Source organism: Coloeus monedula (genome assembly GCF_965178545.1).
Source record: "Coloeus monedula genome assembly, chromosome: Z".
In the NCBI taxonomy this organism is placed as follows: Eukaryota; Metazoa; Chordata; class Aves; order Passeriformes; family Corvidae; genus Coloeus; species Coloeus monedula.
In genome coordinates, this window is record NC_138822.1 from 79,151,030 (window position 1) to 79,177,203 (window position 26,174).

Consider the following 26,174-nt stretch of genomic DNA (forward strand, 5'->3'; position numbering starts at 1 on the left):
TCTTGTGCAAGTGCATGGCATTCCACACATTTCTCATCACTGAGGTACACTTCTAGGCTCCATAAGAAGTGTGTTTTGTGTAAATACCTGGAGACATATGACCTTGGACTTTGGTATCTTTGGGAGCTAGATAGTATTTTTTCCCCACTGTCACCTTCAGAGTAAATGAAAAATAAAGGCATTTAGAGAACTTCAACTGATTTTCCAAATTCTTAGCTTGGATGAAGAAAACAGCAAAAGTGAAAGACATTCCTTATTTCAAATTGGAATGTTTTGCTTGAACATTTTAAAAATGCCTTAAATTTTGGAGGAACCTTTATTTAGAAGGACATGCAGGTCTAGGAAAATTTTCTTTAAATAAAAACAAGGGGAAGAAATGTTTCAGTTAAGACATAAAATATTTAGTTATGATTGCAATGAGCTGCAACTAACAAGACAAAATGGATGAGGCCTATAGCACTGCCCACATTCAACTTTCAAATTAGTCCTGCACATGTTCAAGAATGTCTCCCTAACTTCTACTCTGCAAAGGCTGGAGGTGAGCAAGAGACTGGGAGAGGTCAAAGCTGGGACAGCTGACCCAGGCTGACCTAAGGCATATTCCCTACCCTGTGATGTTGTATTCTTCAATACAAGCTGGGAGAAGGGAGGAGGGTGGGGCATGGGTGAGTGAGAGAAGCAGTCATTATTAGTGCGTTTGTCTCCCAAAGCAAACACTACACATCCCAAGGCCCCACTTCCCAGGAAGTGGATGGACAACCTCTGCTGTTGGGAAGCAGAGAATAAATATTCTTGCTTGGGCTTTTTGTTTGTTTCCACATGTGGCCTTTGATTTCTTTCGTCAAAGTGCTTTTCTCTCAACCTATGCATTTTTAATTTTGCTTTCTCCCCCTGTTCTACCAAGGAGTAGGAGAGACAGTGTGGTTTGTGTTACAGTGCAGATACTGCAACACGTGTATCAGACAACAAGGCCCGTGGAAAAGAAATATATGGACCGATTCTTGATCGATGTTTCAGAGAGATGTTTATTTCTCCAGCTGCATGGCTGAAGATCTGCCAAGGAACTGAGGCAATCACGTGACCCAAGGGTCCTTGGCCACACAGGGAAACACAAAACAACCAATGGGGAACGAGGCTGACCAGGGGGCAGGGAAACCCTGTGTCTCCCCCCAGGGCCCTTCTCCCTGGAGCCCACATGGCAGGGGGAGGGCCCCAACTCTTCACCCATTTATTTTTAACAAAAGGAGATTTAAAACTTAACATTGAAAACAACTGGATAAACATGAGATAACAAGGACAGTTTCAAAACAAAACAAGGCACCCTCCTGAGTCTTTAAATGTCCAAACAGATTCTCTGGAACATCTTAAGGCTGACAGAAGGGAAACAGAACTCTCTGAGCATGCTTTGTGGGGAAACTGGGGCAGGAGAGGGTTTCTTCCATTTGTACCTGTTGGAACTCTAAACAACAATAGTTAATTTCTTCCTTCCCCCTCTTCATCCCCACTCGGCATTGGAAAGGGATTTTTGGGGAAACAATTGGCAAAGGCATGGTTTTGTGACGGAAACTATGGGTGAAAAAATGGATTGGGAATACACTGGGGGTAATAGGATATAGGATAAAAGGGAAAGGTGGGATTAGCAAAGGGAGACTGTAGGGGGGCTTATAATGGAGATATTGTCTAACATGACTACGATTTTTAGCATATATACTGCCTTTTACAGGAACACCATCAGGCCCGGTGACCTCTGCTACTTGTAACCCTTTTTTTACCTTGCACAATTTTGAACTCCACCACCTCTCCATCTCCCAAGCTTGGGATGCATTTTTCAGGGTTATTCTTTTTGATAGCAGTTCTATGAACTAATATGTCTTCTTGGTTGTCACATCTTGTTATAAAACCGTAATTTTGTTTAACATTATACCATCTTACTATTCCTAAAACCTTAGCTACGGTGATTTTTTCCTTTTTTCAAGTGGTTGCTGTTTTCTGTCTCACTGCATTTTTGCTTTCTTTTTCGCTTTCGCTCGGTCCCATGCTGGAACTGCCAGGGCTGCCGGGGCCATCGGGGCTGCTCGTGCCTGAGTGCTCTTCCCAGGGTCACATTCAGGGCTGCGTGGGCCGGGCCGAGCAGCACCACTCAGCTCCCTGTGCGCTGCCGCCTCTGCTCTCAGCTGCGCTGCTGCTGCCTGGGGCCGTGCCCACGTCTCAGCTGGCCCTCTGAGCGATGACCCCCCCGGCACCCTGCTCCAGCGCACATCTCGGCTAGGCATGGCTCCACTCCACAGCCATCACTGCCGGCCGCCGCCCGCACGCCGCTCCTCTCATGGGGCTCGCTCCACCACGCGCTGTGTGGGGCTGGGCGGGCAACACCAGGTCACGCCACTCCTGCCTCGCCTCGCTCTGCTGCCAACACTGCTGCTTGCAGAGCGCTCAGTCCACATGGCCTGGGTCGCATGGACTCTGAGGCATGCTTCCCTTCGCCAAGACACAGCTGACATTGTTCAACAGTCTCAGTAATTAAATAATATTCACGAAAATATTCTTCCATCAGCATATATTTTGACTCAGAAATTAACTGTGTCCAAACAGTCTTCCGAAAGTCTTTGGTAAGAATCAAGTCCCAAGAAACATAGAAAAAGTTTTTAAACAACCATGCCAGGAAGTGTTCCAGTTCCTTTTGAGCTTGAATTAAGCTAAGATTTATAAATCGTTGTTCAAGAATCTTTTCAAGTTTAAGATAAATGTCCATGTGCGGCTCTGAGAGCCAAGAGTCTTTCCACAGTTCCTCCATAGTTTAGAGATGGAACAGCAAAACAAAAACAAGAAGAGAAATCCAGAGTTTACTCACAAATCTGTTGCTGTCCTTAGGGATCAGGGATCATTCTGCTCGCATTTTCCTACCATTTGTTAGAGTGGGGATACTGCAACGTGTTTCAGACAATGAGGCACGTGGAAAAGAAATATATGGACCAATTCTTGGTAGATGTTTCAGAGAACTGTTTGTTTCTCCAGCTGCATGGCTGAGGACTCTGCCAAGGAACTGCTCAATCACGGGACCCGAGGGTCCTTGCCCACGCAGGGGAACACAAAACAACCAATGAGGAATGAGGTTGACCAGGGGCTAGGGTGACCCTGTGTCTACCCCCAGGGGCCCCTCTCCCAGGACCCCATGGCAGGGGGGAGGGACTGCAACAGGTCTGGTCAGCATCCAGCAAGCCAAGGTCAACCCTCATGGTATCATTTCAGTTTTTGAACATTATAATTTCTTTTTGCTTTCAAGTTCCTCTGTTATGAGAGACACTCAACAACTGGCCTTCTTTTACCTGTTCCTCACTTATAACTGACCTCTTATCATCACAGATCATAGGTCTTTGTGGGCAGTTCTTTCTTTCCTCCCTAGAGCTTCACCCTTTCCCTTGTCGGAAAATATATTGCATCTCATACCAGTTAATCCCAAGCCAGGGAATTTGTTCTCCGAAACAAGTTCTGTGTTGATGAAGGAAAATGTGAAGGCCTCTGGATTCTAGGTGGTTTAATTACCTACTTATCTAAATGTTATTGCACCTATGGACAATAGATGTATTTTGACTGCATTCTATCACTACCATCAAATTAACTTTGGCAAAAGCCAATTAACTGCTGTAAATTATTCTACTTCAATTAAAAGAAACAGAAATTGTGAAGGACTTTAATATACTAATTTGAATACACAGATTTATGAGACACCAAAGAGAAAAGTTGAATTCTTTTTTTGTAAGAAATGAGAAATTATCTGGAAGGAATGCAATAAAAAATAAGGATTAAGCTAAGTGTCATTATCATTTTAACTTAATTTGTCAACAGAGTAATATATCTAGCTATATTACTCAGTTGACATATCAATTACAGTTATAATGAAACTTTATACGATTTTACTTTTATTTAATTAGTTGCATCAATATGTTTTTTTTTATTTGAGTTGCACATGAATGCATCAAAATATAAATGATTGAAGTAGGTTAATTATAAGCCTTCAAAACATACATATCTTAGAACCAAAAAGAAATTTACACTGCAAAATGCTCTAAGTAATGCAATTTGCAAGATGGTTTGTTAAGCTGGCTAAAGGCCATTTTCTTAAATAATAGTACTAATAGCAACAATAATCCCTGTTTTTGTCACAAATTATTTGAATTTTACTGAAATGTGGTGGTTGGCTGCCTTTAGCTGGGTGCCTGGTGCCCACTAAAGCCATTTTGCCACACTCCTCCTTGGCTGGGCAAGGAAGAGAAAATATAAAAAAAGGCTCATGGGTTGAGGTAAAGAGAGGGTGAGATCACTCAGCAGTTACTGTCATGGGAAAAACAGACTCAACTTGAGGAAATTAATTTATTGCCCATCATATAGGAGTAGAGTAATGAGAAATAAAACCGAATAAAAAACACCTTTCCCTTACCCTTCTTTTCTTCCTGATCTAAGTTTTATTCCTGAATTGCCTTCCTCGTCTCCCACAGCAACACAGGGGAGCAGGGAAATGGGTTGAGGTCAATTTATTACAGGTCATCTCTGCTGCTCCTTCCACTGCAGGGGTTGGACTCCTCATATTCTTACCCTTCTCCAGTGTGGAATCCCTCCTTGTGACAGTCCTTCACAAGCTACTCCAGAGTCCTTCCCATGGGTTGCAGCTGTTCACAAACTGCTGCAGTGTGGATCTCTCAAGGGGTCAGTCCTTCAGGAGCACTGTTCCAGCATGGTTCTCCTCCTCAGGGTCAGTCCTTCAGGAACAGGGTGCTCCAGTGTGGATTCTCCACAGGGTAACAAGTTCTGCCCACAAACCTTCTCCAGCCTGGGCTCTTCACTCCAGGGGTCACAAGGCTTGCCAGGATCCTGCTCCAGCAAAGGCTTCCCATGGAGTCACAGCCTCCTTTGGGCATCCCCCTGCTCCAGCCTGGGCTCTTCCAGGGGTTCCAGGTGGATCTCTGCTCCCCTGTGCCCTCTCTGGGCTGCAGGGGCACAGCTGCCTCACCGTGGGCTGCTCCAGGGGCTGCAGGGGAATCTGAGCTCTAGAGCCTGGAGCAGCTCCTGCCCCTCCTTCTGCACTGCCCTGGGTGTCTGCAGGGCTCTCCAGTGGCATTGGTTTCTGGGCAGAAATTTCTCCTTGTTAAAGACATTATCCCACAGACACTACCACCTTGGTCATCTGGGATCCAGCTGGCACTGGCTCCACTGGGCATAGGGAAGCTTCTGGCAGCTTCTCACAGAAGCCACCCCAGCAGCCCCCCCCTACCAAAACCTGGCCGCGCAAACCCAGTACAAGAACCATCTCAAGTAATGGATGTGAAGTTATTCCCTCGATTTTTTTTTTTTTCCCTTCAAATCTCTTTGCTCCCAAGGGTAACACATTTTATTCTCTGCAATGGAATGTGACTCCAACATGAAGATAGTGAGTCATCTAAAAAAGTGTTATCCGGTTCACTGGTGCTAAGTACATTTGATGCATTATGCATAGAGAGGGGGAGTGGTAATTTAAGAGAAATTTACACTATGCTATTTTATGTATTTATTTATCTTTTTTTTTTAACACTGTTACAGTGTTACAATCTAAGCAACTGCGGCATCAAATGACGATTATACTAACATTAAGCTATAGATCACCTCCTTAAACAGACACTGGGAATTACATTTCTGTGGTGCTACACAGTGCTTTTAAAGTAGGCTGTTGCAATTATGCCACACAATTACCTAAGTGGCCCTGATTCAGGAATGTATTAAACATGCTTAAAATTAAATTAAAATGAAGCTTGTGTTTAAATACTTTCCTATATAAGAAGGTGTCCTAATTTTTTTCTGTTAGGTAGGAAATTGCTGTGTTAAATCAATAGGTACTTTATTCAGGTATTCACTGTCATCCCCAGGAACACTTTCACTGAAGCCACAGACAGATGGCATCCCAAAGATGTTAAAAGCCAAGCAGCCATCACTATTGTTCCATCAGTACAGCTTTTCCTCTCCCAATCTGTGGCACATCACAGGGTAGTAGTGACGATGCTTGCTTGGCTGTGGGGAGTGGAGACAGTATCCAGCAGTGTGATTTTCACAGTAAAACTCAAAATGTGTCCTCTCAAAGTTAGACTGGACAGATCCTGGACAGAGAAGGTGAAGATTTATTTTTTCATTAAAGAATGCAGTGCAGTTCCTTCATCCTTTGGAGTGGATTCAAAGGTACATTTCTCACCCCTAGTAAAGTACTTTAATCACTATGATGATGGACATTTAATAAGGGGAGAGCATGGGTCTTATTCTTCTGAACATGATATAATTAAGTTTTGTTGGACTGACAAAAGAGAAAGAGTCACAAAAGCTCCAAAACCTCAAGCTGCAATTCCTTGCTCAGGTCCTGGAATTTTCTTGGCTTCTCTTCCCTCTTGTAAAGATTATTTCATGTAGAAGTAATACATTGACTAGAGCTCAAGTTTACCCTTCTTCAAACTAAGTGTCCTAACACTGAGAGCAGAAATTCCTATTGAGTTTTATTTTCTGATAGTTTTATTTGCAGAGGCTTGACTCAACCTCTCTGTCTTGTGGAAGTCCCACCTAAAGAAGGATTGGGGAATAGAAAACTAGATTTACAAAATGTAAATAAGCTTTCTGGTCTGGCAGAGCCTTCCATACTGGGGAGATGGAAAGCACAGCTGTGCAGAAAGTGCTTCTACTGGGAAGGAAAAACAAACAAAACCCTGCTTGGGATGACAATGGGATAACATTGGACAGTGCTGGGGTAGCGCTGTTCCCCACCAGAGAAGAGAGTGAACAGGTAGGTCCACAATGCAATACAAAGTAGAGCAGAGACACAATTTCAGGCCACCAAAGGTGTAGTTACTTCACAGCTCAGCACTTTCTGATTAAGTGGCCGTGCTACCATGCTGGTGCACCTTGATAAAGTGGGTGTGGTGATTCCGGCTCCAGAGGTAACTCCTGGGAATCATTGTGACTCCACTTGTGGATCCCACCTTCTGTTGCTGTCCCCCGCTTTCAATTTTCTGTGTAGTAAATCAATAATTCATTAATGACAATATTTCCTTTCTGTCAGTCATTATGCTGTAAGCATGACCTGTTATCTCAGACTTTTTTTGTCAAGAATGATTTTTTTTCCCCTTACAAGTCAGTAAGGCTTTGCTTCTGCACTCACAAAGGAATTTAAAGATGTGAAGGCACCAGGCCATACCACAGCAGTCAATCTAACGGACTGGACCATCAAAGAAGATAATGTGAAGTTTGAGCAGTGTGAATATTCAGGTAAAAAAATTGCCATCTTGAGTCAATACTTCACTAAAACTGCAATTCATGAGGGAATTCTTGTTACTTTTGCCTACTATTTTTTGGCGTGTTTCCTTTTGCCACTTTCTCTGAGAGACTGTGGTCTGCTCACAATGGAGCAATGCAGCAGTCAAGAAGAGATGTAAGGGGTCAAATATTTGATAGATTGGGGGTAAAAGGAAACAAACAAAAAAATCCTGTCTTTATTTTCTCTTGGGCATTTTCTTTCTCTGACACAATTTTTGAAAATATCAAACCGCAGAATCTTGGGAAATAATATTCAGATTTCAAATTGAAGAGTTGTGACAAGAAAAAGAAAGGAATGCACCAAATGTTTACCTCTACACTTAGCACCAAAGATCCTCCCAACAGACGCAACAGCAGGTGGTTTTCTTCTTTCAGTGGTTTTGAAGAACACTGTCTGGAAAGGGAACATGGGGATCGTTTCGTCCTTAAGACTGGATTTGTACAAATACTTGTGTAATCCTGGAGCACACTAGTCACAAGTCTATTTCCTGTAATAAGTGTTTCCATTTCTACCATTTCATAATTTTAAAAATTCTTGTTGAGTGCAAATGAGCATGTTTTCCTTTCTTTGTACTTCCTTTTTATTCTTCACTGACTGCTTTCCCCTTTGTCTCTCAGAAGGAAAGGAAAAGTGTATCTAGAAATGTATTTGGTACGTATATAATAAAAAGCAAAAAATGAATGCAATGTTGCATTAAAAAAAGATTTCAGTGTTTTTTAAGTTCATTACTCTGAATTATTTGTGCAAAAACTTTATAAGCTACAAAAGGACTACCAAAGGATAAGGAGAGGATATTTGGATGCTGTTATTTTTCTCATCTCTCAATTGCAGTAACTGTTTTAAGTCAAAGCATTTCCTCTGAAATCAAACGGCCATGAGTTAATGGAACTCAGGAGCAGTGAAATGATCTCTTGGCAAAGGTGAGGCTGTGTATATACATAGGTCTGGCTCCTGGAAATACTTTTAGGTCCTTTAATTTCTTATTCATGACTGTCTTCATCAGTTCCAAATGAGCTGACCCTACATGCCCAAAACTAGACAAAGCCAATTCAAGTTTAAACTCAGAGGAATGGGAGAGAGGTGTGGTATAGGAACAGTACTGAAATGTGCAGATATTTTTTAAAAACACATTTCAGGAGTGTATTTTAAAAGTTAGAGAAGAGACTATACTTAAAAATGCATTTATATCCACCAATGTATCTTCTTCCCTCTGAAAGAGCAAAACACAATGAGTCAAAAACTACGTTGATGATAATCATAAATGAACAATTGGTGCTACAAGGAAACTTTTTCTCTAAATTTTGTTGTGGTTTGATATGGTGGTCTGTTAACTCCCTGATTCCCTCCCTAGCCTTGGCCACTGCCTCGTTTTCTCCCTATTTGCTCCTGTACTCCAACCCCGCCCAGGGACCGCCCCTGGGCCCCTGACAAAACCACCCTGCACCCAGACCACGCTGTCTCTCTGCCTCTGAACATTGTGGGGACGAGGTGTGATTAAAGCCATCTCAAACCCTCATGAGAGACCCTTCTCTGCCTTCTTTGCCGTCCACTGCATTGTAACGCTGCTGGCTGCCAGAGCCAGATCGCGGGGCTGTCCGAAATGGACTCCGGGATGTGATTAATGGCATGGCCCTAGGAAACCCCTCGCTGAGCTCTCAGGCAGCAGCAGCCTGCTAGGCAGAGTCCAGCGGTTACAACAGTTTTCAAAACTCTCTGTGGTGCAATTCTTTATCAATGAGCCCACAGTATAAACTCTGACATCTCTTGTGAAAAATGAGTGTGTCTTTGTTCCCACTTTGGATGGAAAACCTTGGGAATGGATGAAGCTAGGAGAGTGAACACACTGACAATGAAAGACCTTCAGGACCTTGCTCTGCTCCTCTGCACTCTCTTTCTCATCTAAAGCACTAATGAGAAAATGATATTCTTCTGATATGATTACTTAACTTTCTGTGGAGGTCCTCAAAAGTGGAAAATAAGCAGATCCCTATATTATACTTACCTTTGAAGGTATTGGAGCTCTCCTCCCATGATGGTCACTGACCCAGACACCAAGATATTGTGCATTGTCACAGCACCCAGGGGGCAGATCCTGCTAACCTCAGCCTTTTCTACAATCCACACTTTCCTAGAGGTTTTGTTGCAGGCAAGCTCTTGATTTGACCCAGAATCTTAGACAAAAAACGTTTTAAAAAATGACACACCATGTTCAACTTTCCCCCCTTTTTATTTTCAGCTTCTCCCCCCGCATCCCATCACATCTCAAAATGCCTCTTCACCTCAGTAAGATTCTGACATTTGGGAAAAACTTCCTTTAAAAAAAAAAAAAGGATAAAACAACTTGGCACAAGGGAGCTGCAGCTCTTCAGTTCCCATTAGAATTTCTGAAACGACAATAGCTGAAAGGTTAGGGCAAAACCTATTAGAAAAGAAAAGTTGAGGTAAATCAGGTGAGCTCATCGAAGAAAATAGGGAAAGATTGGTTCCCTTTTGGGATTAGGTCTAATTAAGGTGAGCAAGCAGCTGTGCCTGTTTGGAATAACAATTGTGCTAGCATGTCACTTTTTTTCTGCTTAGTTGAAATTTATATAGTTTGGGAATGGTGGATGTAAGAAAATTAGAGCTCATTTAGAATCTGTTGAAAGGACACTGCGCCTTCATTATTAGTTTTGCATCTGAATTTTCCTGGGGCTGTCCTCTCACTGTTATAGGTAATGGATTTTTCCCCAGATGTAATTGGATGAGTTTAATTTTTTCTTTCATTACCTGTCTAGAAGCCCTCTGCCCCTATTTCCCTTTGTGTTTTATTAGGACTGTAACCCCTATTTAAATAAAGGCTTTGATTGTGATTATATATGTTCAATCAGCACTTTCTGATTGAGTAGTTCTGGTCACACAACGCTCTTGCCTAGCATTTTTTACTAATTACATTTTAGCCATGGTTGTGTACTGTAGAACTTAAAACAGTGTTTGCTTTATACCTTTAAACTCCAGCTAAAAGTATCTCCCATGAGCCAAAGTACTTACGACAAATTTAGATATTTTCTGATTCTAAGGTATATGAGCTGAACTCATGCACCATGAGGTATATGAGGTCACAGCAGCCGCCCACTAAAAAGTTAGATCACTGATTACATCCTCTCCAGAGTATCTGGATATATAAAAGAAGTTGGCTCAATTTTAAAAGTCTTCTGTTGTTTTGATTTTCAGGGCTTTCCTGTGGGTTTTGGTTTTGGTTTCCTTTTAGTTTTGTGGGGGATTTTTTTGCATGGTTGGTTGGTTTGACTTGGCTTTTTTTTTCTGGGGTTTTTTTTTTAGGTTCAAGATGTATTGTCTTCCACTGATAAGTTTTAAAACTACTTCTACTGTGTAAAGCCATGTTGAGTTTCCTGCTGTCAGAAATGACCACACAGGAAATTGTGTGTTTCTCACAAACATCTGATTTATTCTGATACAATTCTGGCGTTCTCACACCACAGGAGTCTGGGTGTGGAAGGAATTCCATTTTAGGCTTCTAGGTTTTACAAAGCTCATTGGGAACAGAGTGTCTTCCTGTAACTTCCATTCAGTGCCTTTAGCTCCTTTAATTATTATAAGAGACCTAATGAAAAATCTTGATTACAGTTGTAGCAACCCAATTAACAAGCTTAACTTTGGGAATCTAAAGACCTGTCTCATTCCATCCTCATATATTAATACATTAATTATATTCCTTTCCATGGTCCTTAAAGTACCATGTCAGGTTAAGCCTCCTTGAGTTAACAATACTAACCTGGAGATATTTGGGGTCACACTTTAAAGTGAATGCAGGGTGGGTTGAACACACAACCAAATCAAAATGGTTGTTTTTGGTATCATTCCACATCCCCCTTTTATACCTCTCAGGAAAAGTGCTTACACAAAGCTGCAAAAAATGTGTATCTAATCTGACACAACTCACTGGTGATCCTTACACCACATCTCAGATCAGAGGGTGGAAGCACCTTTCCTATGAAGAAGGGCTGAGGGAGGTGAGATTCTCTGGAGAAGAGCAGACTCTGTAGAGCCCTTAGAACACCTTGAAGTACCTAAATGTGGCTTAAAAAAAGGAGAGAGAGGGAGTTTTTATACAGGCAGAGAGTAACAGGACAATGGTGGATGGTTTTAAACTAAAAGAAGTTACGTTGAGATGAGGTATTAGGAAGAAATTCTTTATGTGAGGGTGGTGAGGGCCTGGCACAAGTAGCGAAGCTGTGGATGCCCCATCCCTGGAAGTGTTCAAATCCAGGCTGGACAGGGCTTTGAGCAATCTGGTCTGATGGAAGGTGTTTTTGTCCAGGGGGATGAAAACCAGATGGTCTTTAAGGTCCTTTCCGACTTAAGCCATTCAATGATTCATTCTATGATCTCCAGGTTTACAGCCAAGACTAAAGAATCTGTCTCAGGATTTAACAGTGAAGAAAGTAATAGAAATTCACAGTTTTTCTTGTAACTGGTACAGGAACCACTTAGGTCTAGATCTTTAGTCGAGATTGAACAAAACTATTCCAATCTGGGGAGTTCATCAACACATCATACTATAGGATCTTGTTAGCATCATGCTTATAGGATCCACTTCTTAAGGGTATCAGTGGTCAGAGATATTGAATGGACATTTTATTATTCATATATTTCCAGCTTTATTTTGTCATCTTCAGATTCAATTTGAGCAGATCTCTTTGGTATTTCAGCTTTGAAACATTTTCATCCATCACATTATTAAAAAATGACTAAAGAGTGGGTGTTTATAAGAGATCACTTCTGGAAGAAGCTTACAGATTGCTTTTATTGCCATATTATTGTGCATACAAACAGCTTGTATCCCTCCATACATATTTATATAACTTAGATGTTTTAGAATTCTTTTATCCTGAATAATTTCAGTACCACAGAAAAGCTACTTCAAAATCAACAAAGTAAATAACAATAATAATAGAACTTTGTACGTATGAAAAAATAAATAAGTAAAATTAAGTTTCTCACCTAAAACCTCACTAGTTACTGCAGTTCTTTGGAAAATTGTCATCAGGCTTAACGTAATGAATTCCAAACTTCATAGTTCCAGAACTCAAAAAAGCTAAAGCATCAAGGAAAAGAAAGACTACCTCTAAAATCAGGAGGATGAGAATTCATGAGAAGGTAGTGAAACATGGAACTAAAACCTCAAATTGCAGCATTCTCAAGAGTTGTTTTATAATTTTGTACCCACTTTACCAATGTTGATTTTCTCCACTCATTTTGCTTGTTGGTTGTCCCTGCTGCATGTGTAGTGCCTCCAAACCTCACTAAACTGACGGTTCTCTTTGGTGATGATTCTTCAGTCTGGACTTTAGGAATAATATAGACAAAATAGTATAGATAAACCCCAGTTTCTAATATACCAGGAGCAAAGCTGATCCTTGACAAAGACCACAAAGGCAGTACAGAGCTGTGAATTCACTAGCAAAGAACAGACCAAGCAGGTAAAGTAATATAAAGGTGAGATAATTTGCAAAAGCAAGGCAGAGGTGACCTCAGAACAACCATGAGCCAGGTGCTGATTTCACGCCTTCCAGGACAAGATAAGTCTGCCAATAGTCTGTACAGTGCGCTTAAAAAACTTCAGAATATGAGAAGGCAGTATTTAGCAGAATGATTTCAAAAGAGAATATAGTGATTTTAAATAGAAGTTTTATTGGTAATGCTTGTGGAGCATAATGAGTTATTGAAAATTGTCGCAAGAAATTACGACTCTAAGAGATTTCTTGCTGGTCTCTTCCCTTTTCAAAGTATTTTCACAGTTTTACGATTGACATAAAATGAAAATAATGATGTCTTGTATATACAACATACATATTTCAGGCAGACATGCTTCATTTTTATGCAAAAATTCTCAAAATAACCACTGAATTTTCACATAATATTTGTTTTGCAAACAGCTTTGTGGACATCCAAGTAAAGGTTAGAATGAAGTTACATCAAACAAGAAAGTAATGAATTTTTAATTTTATTTTATTTTATTGAGGATGAGTTTTCACAATTCTTTTTTTTTACTGTCCTCACATTGAAAACAGTATCTGCCATTAAGCATGAGCTTCATTTAAAAGTGAAATGAAAAATAAAAGACTAACAGTTTTCTCAGGGGAATTTAAACTAAACTTCAGATCTTTTTTATTATTGTTTTGTTTTGGTATTTTTTTTTTCTAAATTAAAATAATAACGGTTGGGAAAATTTTTCCTCAGTTATTCTTTCTCTATTTTTTTTTTCCAAAGACTTTCCTCCCAAAAGTTCCAAATCTTGTATGGCAGAGGCAATAATATATTCTATTTGCCTTTTGAAACATATTCTAAACCTTACTTCCAGCTTACTTGGTTGGTTACATCTCTCAGTAGCTAATAATGGCATTGATATAATACTTGCAGTGCTCAAGGATTCCAGACATCAGTTCTTAATGCAAATGGAGTCTGTTTTGTAGAAGGAATTAACAAATTTACTCATTACCAACTTCTCCACGGGATTATAGCCACCAATGGATTGCTGAAATTAGGGCAGTTATCTAACCTAAGTCTATAACATTTTATACTATAAGAAAATTATCCTCCACCCTCCAATAAGTCTTTCGGGGGAAATTTAACTTTAGAAGAATATAATTACTAGGGATATGCAAATAATGGATTTTTTTCATGAATATTCATTCAAATAGAGAGCAATCTCTCTGATTATTTTGTGATTTTCTATGACAGTCATGAGCTCTGCTTTTGCTTGCATTAACACTTCCAAAACTGAAAATATATTGTATAGAGTTCATTTATTGGACTAGGATGTTATTTCCCTGTTCATCACTACATAATTATGTAAGTAGTCAGAACTCACATCAGTTTTTTAAGTGCTCAGTAAACCCATAGTACTTTTGCACTATATTTAGGTTAAAGCTTTGATGATATAGATGATTTGCAATTTACAATATTTTTCAGGTATGTTGTACTTGTTGATGGGTAAGAATACAATTTGAGAAAAAAGAAAATAAGGAAGAAGAGACATCTTCAGCACTACAGTTAAAGAATTTTTCAGGTCTCAGGTGAAAGAAACTGGACCTGAAAAATGTCTGTTTTGCAAGAAGTTGGCCAGTTGTCCAATGGACTACACAGCCAATCTGAAGAATCACAGATACAATGAAGTTGGATGAAGAAATCATAGAACAAATAGTTATAAGAGCAGTGTAATTAACAGAATTAACAGGACCCACAGTAACTTTAAGTTGAAATGTTCAAGTCTAAATTAAGCAATATGTAATACCACCGACATTAATAAAAGCTAGAGTCCAAATGTATTATCTCTGTATGATCAAATCCCGTGATTGTTCTGCTCCTGCCTGCATTATGCAGAGAATCCAGCTCACAAAAGATAAGACTCAGATAACTTCCATTCATGGCTTACAATGTCTTTGTCAAGAGCTTATTGCTGGAACAATGGTGATGCCATATTGCATCAGGAAAAGGTCTGAATGTCATTTAATGAATATAACTTTAATTTGGGAAGGCTTAAGCAGAGATACTATTCAATTCGTTAGTACACAGCGTCTGTGTAATTCACTTTATGGAGTTAACAATCAGCATGGGCACGTATATTTACATGAAAAAAAGGTAGCTAAAATTTCATTCCTACATTTCAACATTGCTTTGAGACAGGGAGATGCTGTAAATCATCATCTACTTCATAGATGGCATAAAAGATACAGTTGGTTTACAGTTTCTTCTTACTGACTGCCAGACATATCATAGCTGATGCTCATGGACTTGGCCCTTGATGGAAAGCCTTCAAAGGTGGGAAAAGGAAGCACACAGCTATGACTTCCAGCTAGCAAGAACAGTAGAAACATCCCTGGAGTTGCACAGACACCTGGGGAATACTTTTGTTTCAATATATCACACTAGCCTCAGTGTGTGGAGATTTCAGTGCATCCTCTGGGGGAAAGTCAGCCTCTGTAACTGTGCTTTATACATAGGGCACAGCAGAAGCTCACAGACTGGCAACTGTCATGGTTAAAGGGGAAGAGCTCTGTACAGACACATAACTATTCTGGTATCATAATGCTGGAATCACTTACTGTAACAGCCAGCTAATGGGGAAAGATGGAGAAGACGCAGTTTCCAAAGTCCCACTTCACTTACAGTAAATTAATGCCTGTGGTGAACACAGATAAACTGAAGGTAATAACAAAGTTAGCAATCTTACATCTTGGATTCCATTCATCTGCTTGAGTCCTAGGTATATGCTTTTTACCAAAGCACGTTCCTCCTCTTCAAACTGCATTTCTGAGCAGGTTTTGGTCTAAATTGCTGTGCATTGCACACTAATGCTGAGACCCTATCAGTACTTACAAAGTACTATTTTCAAATTCTCAAAATTTAGATTAGTGTAATTCATTGTATTCTTCAGCAAAAGTTTACTAAATAGGATTTTTCAAGTGAGAAGGAAATCTAAAATAAATAAATCTGTATTTCTGTCCTTGATGTAACACACCACCGAAACTCCTGGTCCTGCAAAGTGCTGGTTTCTGCTTCACAACACACACCCCAGGAAACAGCACTATCTGTCAGCTAAGGCAATAGGGCTGTACCTAATGAGAGAGTTTTCTCTTCCCTTCAGCATCCCTGGAATTGGAAAGATCACAGAGTTTAGCAAGATAGGAACACAGGACTCAATTTCCAATTCTTTCTTTCTACAGACATGGTTTCTGAAGGGTGAAGTTTTTTGAGATGGTAAAAGGATTACTCCACTGATGCATATCATCAGCTTATATTTAGGAGCAAAGCTGGAAGTGACTTGGAAGAAAGGGAATTCTCTTACCTTACTAATTGAATCAGAATGTCTTATTAGTATCCTCTCTCTGTAATCTGATATGAAAGTCACTAATATGATACGACTGTAACATAGTATTAGCAACAATATATTCTGATATGATAGGAATGCTAATGTAATACAAAGGAATGTTGCTAATGTGCTAATCGGATAAGGTATTGCTAATGAGATATGAGAGACTCCACTAAAAAAAATTATATTACTTCCTTTAACTTTTTGAAGATAGCATTAACCTTGCACACCAGGAATACTGCAAAATGTCCTTTTGTTCTTTCCTGGATATTTACAGTTCTGCCTTTCCACATTTCAGCTTTGTAGGTGCTGTGATTTTACTGACAGTACTCAGACTCAATAATAAAGTGAATAAATAATTGCAGAGCGATTTGTGAGTCTCAAGCCAACATGCAGTGGCGTGGTAGTTGCTTAACATTGCAATAACGAGTATATTTAAGCAAGTTTCCTAGAATCATAGAATTGTTTAGGTTAGAAAAAAACATTAAGATCTTTAGGTCCAATCAGTAATTCTGCACTACCAAGTCCAACACTGAACCATGTACCCATCTTCACCTCCAGGGATGGTGATTCCATCGCTTTCCTGGTCAGCCTCTTCCAATGCCTGGCCACCCTTTCAGTGAGGAATTTTACAAGCATCCAATGTAAACCTCCCCTGTTGCAACTTAAGGCCATTTCCTCTCATCCTATCTTTTATCACCTGTGAGAAAAGACTGACACCCAGCTGGCTGCACGTTCCTGTCAGGGAGTTGTAATGCCCCTGAGAACCTCCTTTTCTCCAGGCTAAACACTCTCAGCTCCCTCAGCCACTCCTCATAGGAGATGTTCTTTTGTTTCAACTAATCTCCAGTAGTCTTTCAAAAATTAGTACTTAAGGCTCATAATTCAGGCGAAGAGGTGTGGTGTCATTTCCCACATTACACAGGAGGAACAAAGGTCAGAAAACTGAGTTATCCACCACATAACTAGAGGAGAATCTGAAGAGAATTGTAGAATTCCTGTAGACAGACATCCATTTTAACAATGAAATCTTCTTTCCCCTAATATTGTAAATTTTCTTTTCAATTATTATTTTTCTCTTTCTCTTTCTCTTTCTCTCTCTCTCTTTCTCTTTTTCTTTCTCTTTCTCTTTCTCTTTCTCTTTCTCTTTCTCTTTCTCTTTCTCTTTCTCTTTCTCTTTCTCTTTCTCTTTCTCTTTCTCTTTCTCTTTCTCTTTCTCTTTCTCTTTCTCTTTCTTTCTTTTTTTTTCTTTTTCTTTTTTTTCTTTTTTCTTTTTTTTTCTCTTCTTTTTCTTTTTTCCTTTTCCCTTCTTCTTTTGTTCTTTCGTGGTTTTATTCTTGCTCTTTTCATTTTCATTTGATGTTTTAGTTTTGTTTTGCATTGTTTGGTGTGTTCTCAGGAATTAAAAGAAAGATAGAGGTATGAAGGTAATAGATTGGAGTTGCCCTCAGTTCCCTCATCTATGAGACACCAAATGGAAAACAAGACACATGAACCAAATGTAGTCCTGAAATGCATGAGCATCAGTAGAAATTCTGATTTTAGCACTAATATGTATACAGAAACTGTTGGAGTGAACATATTTAAATTAATATTTAGCAGGAGGGACCTTCAGTAGAAGAATTTATAGTTAGGTGAAAAATTGTGCATCATTGGGATATATACTATGTTACATTAAATAAAATATGTAAAAAATCTCTGATACTGAATTATGGGACTTACAACTCCTTAGCTTGAAAAAAAGGGCGGGGGGGGCGGGTTTAAATTGTTTTTGTCAACAATGCCTAGAAATGGTTTGGGGTTATATTTTTGCTTCTTAATTTTTGCACTATGTGAGGTCATATTTTCATACTTTAACTGACATGACTTTCATAACAGTTTCCTCTCTTTTGTTGACTGTCACTTTGTAGGCAGAATCTCTCTCCCCAAGAACAGTGTGTTAGTACACAAGTTAGAAGAAGAACAAGGAATGGGACACATAACCTTTCTTCTTTTTCTTCTTGGCTCCTTTTTTTCTGCCATTTGGCAAAGTTGCACAGTTATTTTGTGGTTTAGATTATCTGCAAAATGGGTGTATTAATAATTACCTTCTTGCAGAGGTAATTATAAACTGTTTAATACTGATTAATAATTAGAAATGTTTTAATCCCCTTACAGGAAGGGAATTAAATGCAAAGTACTATTATGACTGTTAATAATGCACAGTGAACTTTCATGCTTATATGTAGTGGTTTCCTCTTTTATCCATTTCCCAGCTTAACACTTACATTTTAAATTGAAACTATATTAGGCAAGGTTATTCAGGAGAAAGCAGAATGGTGGATGCAAGGGTAAATTTGAGGTAGAGGGTGGGTTATTGAAAGGAAATGAAGCTGCTGACTTCATTGTGTCTTACAATAGAATGGAGGAAAGCAGCACAAAAGAACTATTAGTATTAATATGAATAATGACCTATAAATATTCCACTTGTTAACCATGTAATCAATTCTCTGGTCTCAATGGATGCCTATCTTCCCTTTTGTATATTTGTATATTATAATTTAAATGCATACATTATAATGACTTTTTTTGGCTTACTGGCTTAATGTATGAGAGACTATTCATTTAGCAGTCAGATATTTATTCATTTCTATTGGATTGGAATTGCAAAGTTCTTGCTTAGAAGATTTAGTACGCTGAGTAGTTATTCCATAGGGTGGTAAGGTTAACATGGGAATGATGCAGGGGTTTCTAAAGCTGACAGAGGCATCTGGTGCTCAGCTCTGGGTACTGCTCATAGACATATTACTTAGAGAGGTTTCAGTCACTGTTACCAGTGGATCCCCAGTGAGCTCCACACCAGAAAAACATACACTTATTATTAAATTGTAGCCTGATGACACTTATTGTGTATTGCAGGTTGGCAGGCTAAAAATGGGAAGTTAGAACATTTGTCACACTCTCCTTGATGACAATATTAGACAGAATGTTTAATTTTATTGGTATGTACTTTTCATCATGGTTTTGTCTACAAAACAAGGTTGTTTGACTCCAGGTAGACTATCAAATACTTAGGAGAGATTGGGGGTAGTGGTTTGTGGAAATTATTGAGGTAGTAAAATCTAGTTGCTCTGTCCTTGCTGTTCCTTCTTACCCAGGTTTAAGTGTGGTTTAACTCCAGAAGGCACCACAGGGCCAGGCACTCACTCCACGTCATGGGATGAGGGGAAGGATTGGAAGGGAACAATGACAAAATTCATGGACTATGATAAAGAGAGCTTAAAAGCAAGAGCTACGTCTGCAAGGAGAGCAAAATAAGGAATTCATTCACTGCTTCCCACCAGCAAGTAGGTGTTTGGTTATCCCCAGAACATCAGGGCTCCATCACATGGAATGGCTACTTGGGAAGAGAAATGCCATCACTCTGAATGTCCCTACCTTCTTTCCATTACCCCCTCTCATTATTGCTGAGCATGACACCATAGGTTGTGGAACATCCCTGGGGATATTTGGGTGGTCAGCTGTCCCATGTGTATCACCTCACAGCTTCTTGTGCATTCCCAGCCTAATTAATTAATGCAGGCGGAAAATACCTTGGTGCTGTCTAAGCTTTGTTCTTTGATCAATAAAACTTCTCTGTTAGCAACAGTTTCCATCACAAATACAAAGTATAACCATATAAAAGGAACTGTGGAGACAACTGACTTTATCCCAACCCAGACCAGTGTAATGGGTGAAATAGACACTGGTTTCCAAGCATACAGTGACAATGTAACTTGCTTATTATTTTCTTACAGGTAAATGGCTTTCCCAGCTGTAAATCATGTAACTCATGATCACACTCAAAAATAAGTAGTCCATGAATATATTTCCTTAGAGAAAAAATTATGAAAGTTACAGGGGGGAAAAAAAAAAGGCAAAATGAAAGAACTCTCCAACTTATTTTATTTCTTGCAATCCTATTTTTTTATACCATAAGGCTTCAGCTGCATCTTCAAAATATAACGAGTCGACTGTAGGGTGTGTGTTGTATTCTAGATATCCAAGCTGTCTAAAATGTCACTGAAGTTCTAGGAAAATGAATATTCAGTGACCATAAAGGTCAATCAAATAGTCAGAGAAGCTTGTAGAGAAGGAAGAATAGGGAACATCTGCATAAACATACAAAAACAGTCCAGCTGCTGACCCTTGCTCTCACACAGATGTCTGTCTACTCTTCCATCTCAAATATAGGTATTTATATAGGAAAAGATGTGCAGGAAGACATATGGGTAGCCACATGTTGATGGATGGTTGGTTGGCTAAGGCTGTCACTGAGCAAAGAGGCGATGAATAATTTTGCTAGGGATAAGAGCCAGTACTTTTTGAGCCCTGCACATTCTGGAAGCTGGAGCTCCTCACTGCCATATCAATGAGGGGACAGCTTTCCCAAAAAGCATCCCAGATTGACCTGTCACCCAATTTTTACAGGAGTGGTTTTCAGGTGCTCTCTCAAGTTCTTTAGCGTCTTTTGGCATAGAAGGAAAGATAAAACTAACACCTGTGTCCCACCTGCTGGACATTTCCGTTTGAAAGAAGGAAGGGGAGCAATGTTTCAGTCTGGAAGGGGACTTAACAATTTCACCTGTAACTCTGTTCAGATTTTTCATAGATTTCCATTACTGTCTGCTTTAATAATGTTCCTCACTCTCTCCTTTTCCCTTGCACAAATTTGGCTTTGGTTCCATCTATTCCTTTCCTTCTGATAGACTACAGAACTGCTCATCCAAAGTCATAAATCCTCTCAAGTATGATACACAATAGAGATTCAGCGACTTTGCCTTTTGGGTCCAACAAAGACTTCAGAATTTCTCTTGATAACATTATCTTCTACCTTTTTAATTTTTCAGCAGAATCATTTTCTGTAAAATGGAAATCTTTTATCATGAAACCATAGATCTTAGTTGTGACCGTGCACCTTTGAAACAGGAATCTTTTTGGCCCTGAGGAGTCTTAAGAAAATTTATTCCACAAGGCTTGTTTTTGTTTTTTTCCTTCAGTGTTTTTTTTTGGTTTTTTTTTTTGTTTTTTTTGTTTGTTTGTTTGTTTGGGTTTGTTGTTGTTTTCGTTCTGTTTTGAATTTTTTGGGTTTATTTTTGTTTGGTTTTCCACTTTAAGTTGGATTATCAGGGCTATTGGAAAGCACAATTTGGATTTGTTTCATGACTTTTGGCTAAGATGATAATACTGGAGTTAAAAATTGTAGTTTAAAAAAATGAATTTTTATGCTATTGCTACTTTTCTGTAGTATTTAATCAAGAGATTCTCAATACCAGTCTATTCGCATTTATATTGTGATTTTCGAGCAGGTACTCTGTCAAACTTTTTTTTTTTTTAAAGAAACTAGAATAAACTGTTAACTAAACTGCTAGAGAGAACAGGCAAGTCAGAATTGAGAAGTTTTTGCCTGTTTACTTCAAAAAATTAATGTATGATGCATTTTACTTTTTTTTTTTTTCCATTTTCCAGCTATAGAAAAATTCCCTTTTTAACAGATTTATATAAAAATAACAACAATGAGACAACAAGCTCTGAAAATCACCCTTGATACACTATCAGGTTTTGTTTGGGTGTGGGTTTCATTTGTGTGCTACATGTTGTGTTAGGTACATGGTATGGATTCCTTGGGATTTGCAAATTTGCCTCCTTTAAAATGAATCTCAGCCAACAGACCATATTCTGTTCTCCACTAGAAAATTTGGGTTCAATGAAAGGAAACTCTAATGACAAAATCTGAAGAGTTGCCTAAACAGATTTTATCACTACCTCTCACTACAGTGTTTCCAGCATCTCCTTCAAACAAATATTCACAGAAGTCCCCATCTAACTTTCAAGCAAATGTCAATGTTTCACAGCTTATACTGTTGTCAGCTCACAGAGAATGCTAATCTGGGATAGCAGAGGGTGTCCTTACATTTTGCAGTGAAAGCATATCCTGACCATTGGTTGCTAAAAGTTGTCATTCACCCTTATTTCATTCTTTTCTTAAGAAAGGGAGGATATGAGACCAGTGAATAAGGAGGAGAATCAATCGGATACCAATCGGCCTTGCACAACACACACAGCAGAGCTGGCAAGGCACTGGTTTGTATTTTAATATAAAGAATTCAAAGGACTTAAGAGTTGTGTGAATTCAGAGTTTCAGGTGTGATTCATTGGACTTTAAATAGATATACACAGAGCAGACATTTTCATCTGAGCTAGTCACTGCATATGCTCTCTATAGTAAATGGAAAGAAGTAATCACATCCAAGGTATGATTCCTCTCATTTTAAAGCAAGGTTCTAAAATATGCTGTGAAGCACATAGTTCTGTTCACTGGCTGTAAGGCAAGATTACCTAAGGTACAGACAGCATTGTACATGTTTAAAGCTTGATAAAAGCTAACTCTTAATTGTCTAAGATATATACATGTATAGAAAGGTATTTCTACTCTGCTTTAAAATAGTCAAATAAATGTCTATTTATGCTTTGTTTAAGCAGTTCTGTAAATCTCACAAAATACCTACCAATCTGGTCCAGAAAGATGTGTCAAAACCATCCCTGTTCTGTATTTTAGGATTTGATAAAAACTAATAATAATTTAAAAGTCCCTCCAGGCTTTGGAATGCCGCCAGATTAAAGTAGTAGGATTTTTTCCCCCCAGAAATGTCAGAATTTAGGGCTGTTAGCACTAACACATATTGACTCTAGTGATACCACATTTTTTCCAGTTCTGAGAAAAAAATCTACCACACCATAGAAAAACCTGAAGGAAAGAATATAGGATCTAAAAAAAAAAAAAAAAAAAAGCCTGGCATTAAGAAAAAAACCCAAAACTGCAACTCTGTGTGTAGAAGCATTGGTTGACTTTTTTTTTTTTTAATAAGAACATTTCTCAAGCAAGAAGTGACAAAGCAAACATTGTCTGGAATCCCAGTCTTCCTTTAGACACATCCCCCTATCTGCTGCTCCTTGAGCATCCATTCCTTTGCTATGGTAATTTATGTCATTCTGTATTGTATTATACACCTAATGCACAGTTGGTCTCCTAATGTAGATTTCTTCACTCTTGCTTCCACATAACCAAGTACTTATCTTTACAATTATTTTCCATGGTCTCTGATTCTCTAGGCAGCATGATATTTGTGATTGCCAAGCTTCTGGAGCAGCCTGGGTACATTCAAATCCAAATGTTAATGTTTTCTACTTCCTACATGGGTGAAATGGGAATTTTGCTTTTTCAAACTGTACAGCTCATTGTTCAATGCTTCTAAGTACCATACCATGCTGCAGGAAACATATGAAAAAGAGAAATGTGTTTGTTAGTTTGTTTGGTTTTTTGTTTGTTTTTAATCAATCTGTGTTGCAAAACACTGACACGCACACACACACACACAAAAGTAGCAATCATTTCTTAACTGTCTTGGAATGAATGATGTTGTTTCAGAGCAATTGAAACAGCATACAATGCCAATTTGAGCATTTTCCTGGACTCAGCTAGACATGGACAATCAGACAACTGGAAAGATAAAGATGGCTCCACACCAAGATTTTAATGCGTTTGCTTTACTTTACATTTGATGTGTTATTTAAATGTTCTATAGCTAAACTGAACTGGACTGAATTGGAAAGAAATAAGTGCCTAGGTATCTCCACAGCATCTCAGACAGATTTCTGAACTTGCCATCACCACACAGCCTCTGTCACAGTAGCAGTGACACTGAGGACAAATTATCCTCTTGGAAGAGATTAGGCATAATTTTTTAAGCCAGAGGTAAAGCAGAGTGAATTCTGCATTGTGGTATTTGAAAGGCAAGCATTAAGAGCTTCCCATACCATTTCACCATTTGAAGACTCCAGAGTAGATTGTGAATAAAATAATTTGAGAATAAATGGCAGCAGCAGAGCTGCTTCCTACTGCATGAACCCTTGGAAGGTGTGGTATCTTCTCTAGGACTTCCAGGTTATTCATAAGAGGTCTCTTTGACAGAGCTGTATGCAGAAGAACCAGGACATACACATCTTCAGGCACACAACCGACAAAAATAGACCAAAGAAAGAAATGAAAAAGGTAAGACACTTTCTTCAATTTCTTCCCTCTCCCAAGATCTTTTTATTAGAACTGCCCTTAAGTGGTTTGGATTTACTTCAGTATTGCATGGAGGCTTTCTCAGAACTGCTTCAAAGAATCAGAATAAACAGAAAGCAAAAGGGGCCAAGGAATGCATACACCACCTGTGCACCACCCACTGTGGTAATTGACTCAACAGAGAGGTATATAAAACCCTTGTGCTATTTTTAAAAACAGAAGAAAACAAACCAAACACAAACACACACACACACAACAAAGTAAACAATAAACAAGCAAACAAAACAAAACAAATGCTTTAGGAATTTCCATTTCACCTTTGTCCCCCTAAGGTGATACAAAAGCCAAGGAAAAAAATATAAATTATGCCCTTCTTATATCTGATGGCTGATTGAGCATCTCCACACTGTATACCCCAGTGGGCGAAGGAGAGCATGAAATTCATTACTTCAGTGTCTGCGCTGCTTTCTCCTGCTACCCTGAATTACTCTTCATTTTGGCTAATATACTGTTGCTTGCTAAGATCATCACTAACTGAATGATTTTCCTCCACCTGTCTAAAAAGGCATGAAAAGTAATGAATAGGCTAAGACATCCTCTCACCCCTAGAAAATGTCCTTTCCAGGTCAAGGTTAGAGTCAGAATGGTAAGAGGTGTGTGCAATGGCAGCTTGTTTCTATTGTAATTGCTAGCAGACTAAGCAGACCCAAGCCTCCAGGGATGTCGGTCCATCAGTGATAAATTGATACAAAATATTCCTGAAAAGTTTGTTTTGTTACCATTATGCTAATATTTACTTAGTGGATATGAGTTTTGCGTGAAATGCCTGCAATCCAGGGGAGAATGAGGCACTTTAAATTAATAAATAACAATAACAACGATGACATCAGGGTCAAGAGAAAGAATGGCTAATGAAAACCATCACCTGCACTCAGTCAGAGCACCAGAGTCAATCCAGCTTGATGTGCATGGGGGAATTCTGGGAATTTCACAATTAAAGGCTGTTTCTCCAGAGAAGAGGGGCCTCCATCTTACTCGACATTGCTAATGAAGTGTAATTCATTTCACCTCTTCCCCACCTTTCAAAATCAAAGTTCAAGAGGCCGTAGCAGACAAATTTCAGAGGACAGGCATGCATACCTCTTGCAATGCCACTCATGCTCTTTAGGGAATATCCTCATGTTCTATTAATTATTGTACTTCTCTGGCATTATTATTCATGGCCTAGCATCTCAAAATACTTGATTTAGCAGTGGTTCTGGAACTAATACTAATAAGTACAAGACTGTGACTTGGGTGAAACATGTTTTTTCCTATGGGTCCAACAGAGGGTAATACTACTCTTCACAATTCAGCCAACTTTTACCTTTTTTTTTTCCACATCTATAAGCAGAAGTCTGTCTTTTGGTTAATTGCATTAGTTTCCATATTAAAGAGGCAGTGCTGGGAGCATAACATTGTGAACACCACAGGAACACAACCCCAAGTGGTGCTGGTGCCATATGACCAGCAGCGAATCAACAGGCAGAAGTGTGAGCAGATAACCTGGTCCCACACTGCTATCAAAAGTAGGAACCCAGATGTTTAATAGCAGTAACGAGCTGGTTTTCAGGCTCACAAAGAGTTGATAACCGTAGATGTGTGGAGACTTCTTCAGCAGGCAGGCTGGCAAACCTCAATCGTGCCATAGGACTTTATTGGATGTGAGGTCAATTTGCATTGAAGTATTTCTATCCCAGACAATGGAGGTCATGTGGAAAACTTAACTGTCAATTGGCTAGCAATTCATATCATAGTTTGCAAGGAGATTTTGCACTTAATAGGGCTAAAGAAACTGACCTTAGTAGCTTAAGTAACTGAAAGAACGTCCTTTTTGAAAATCTTTG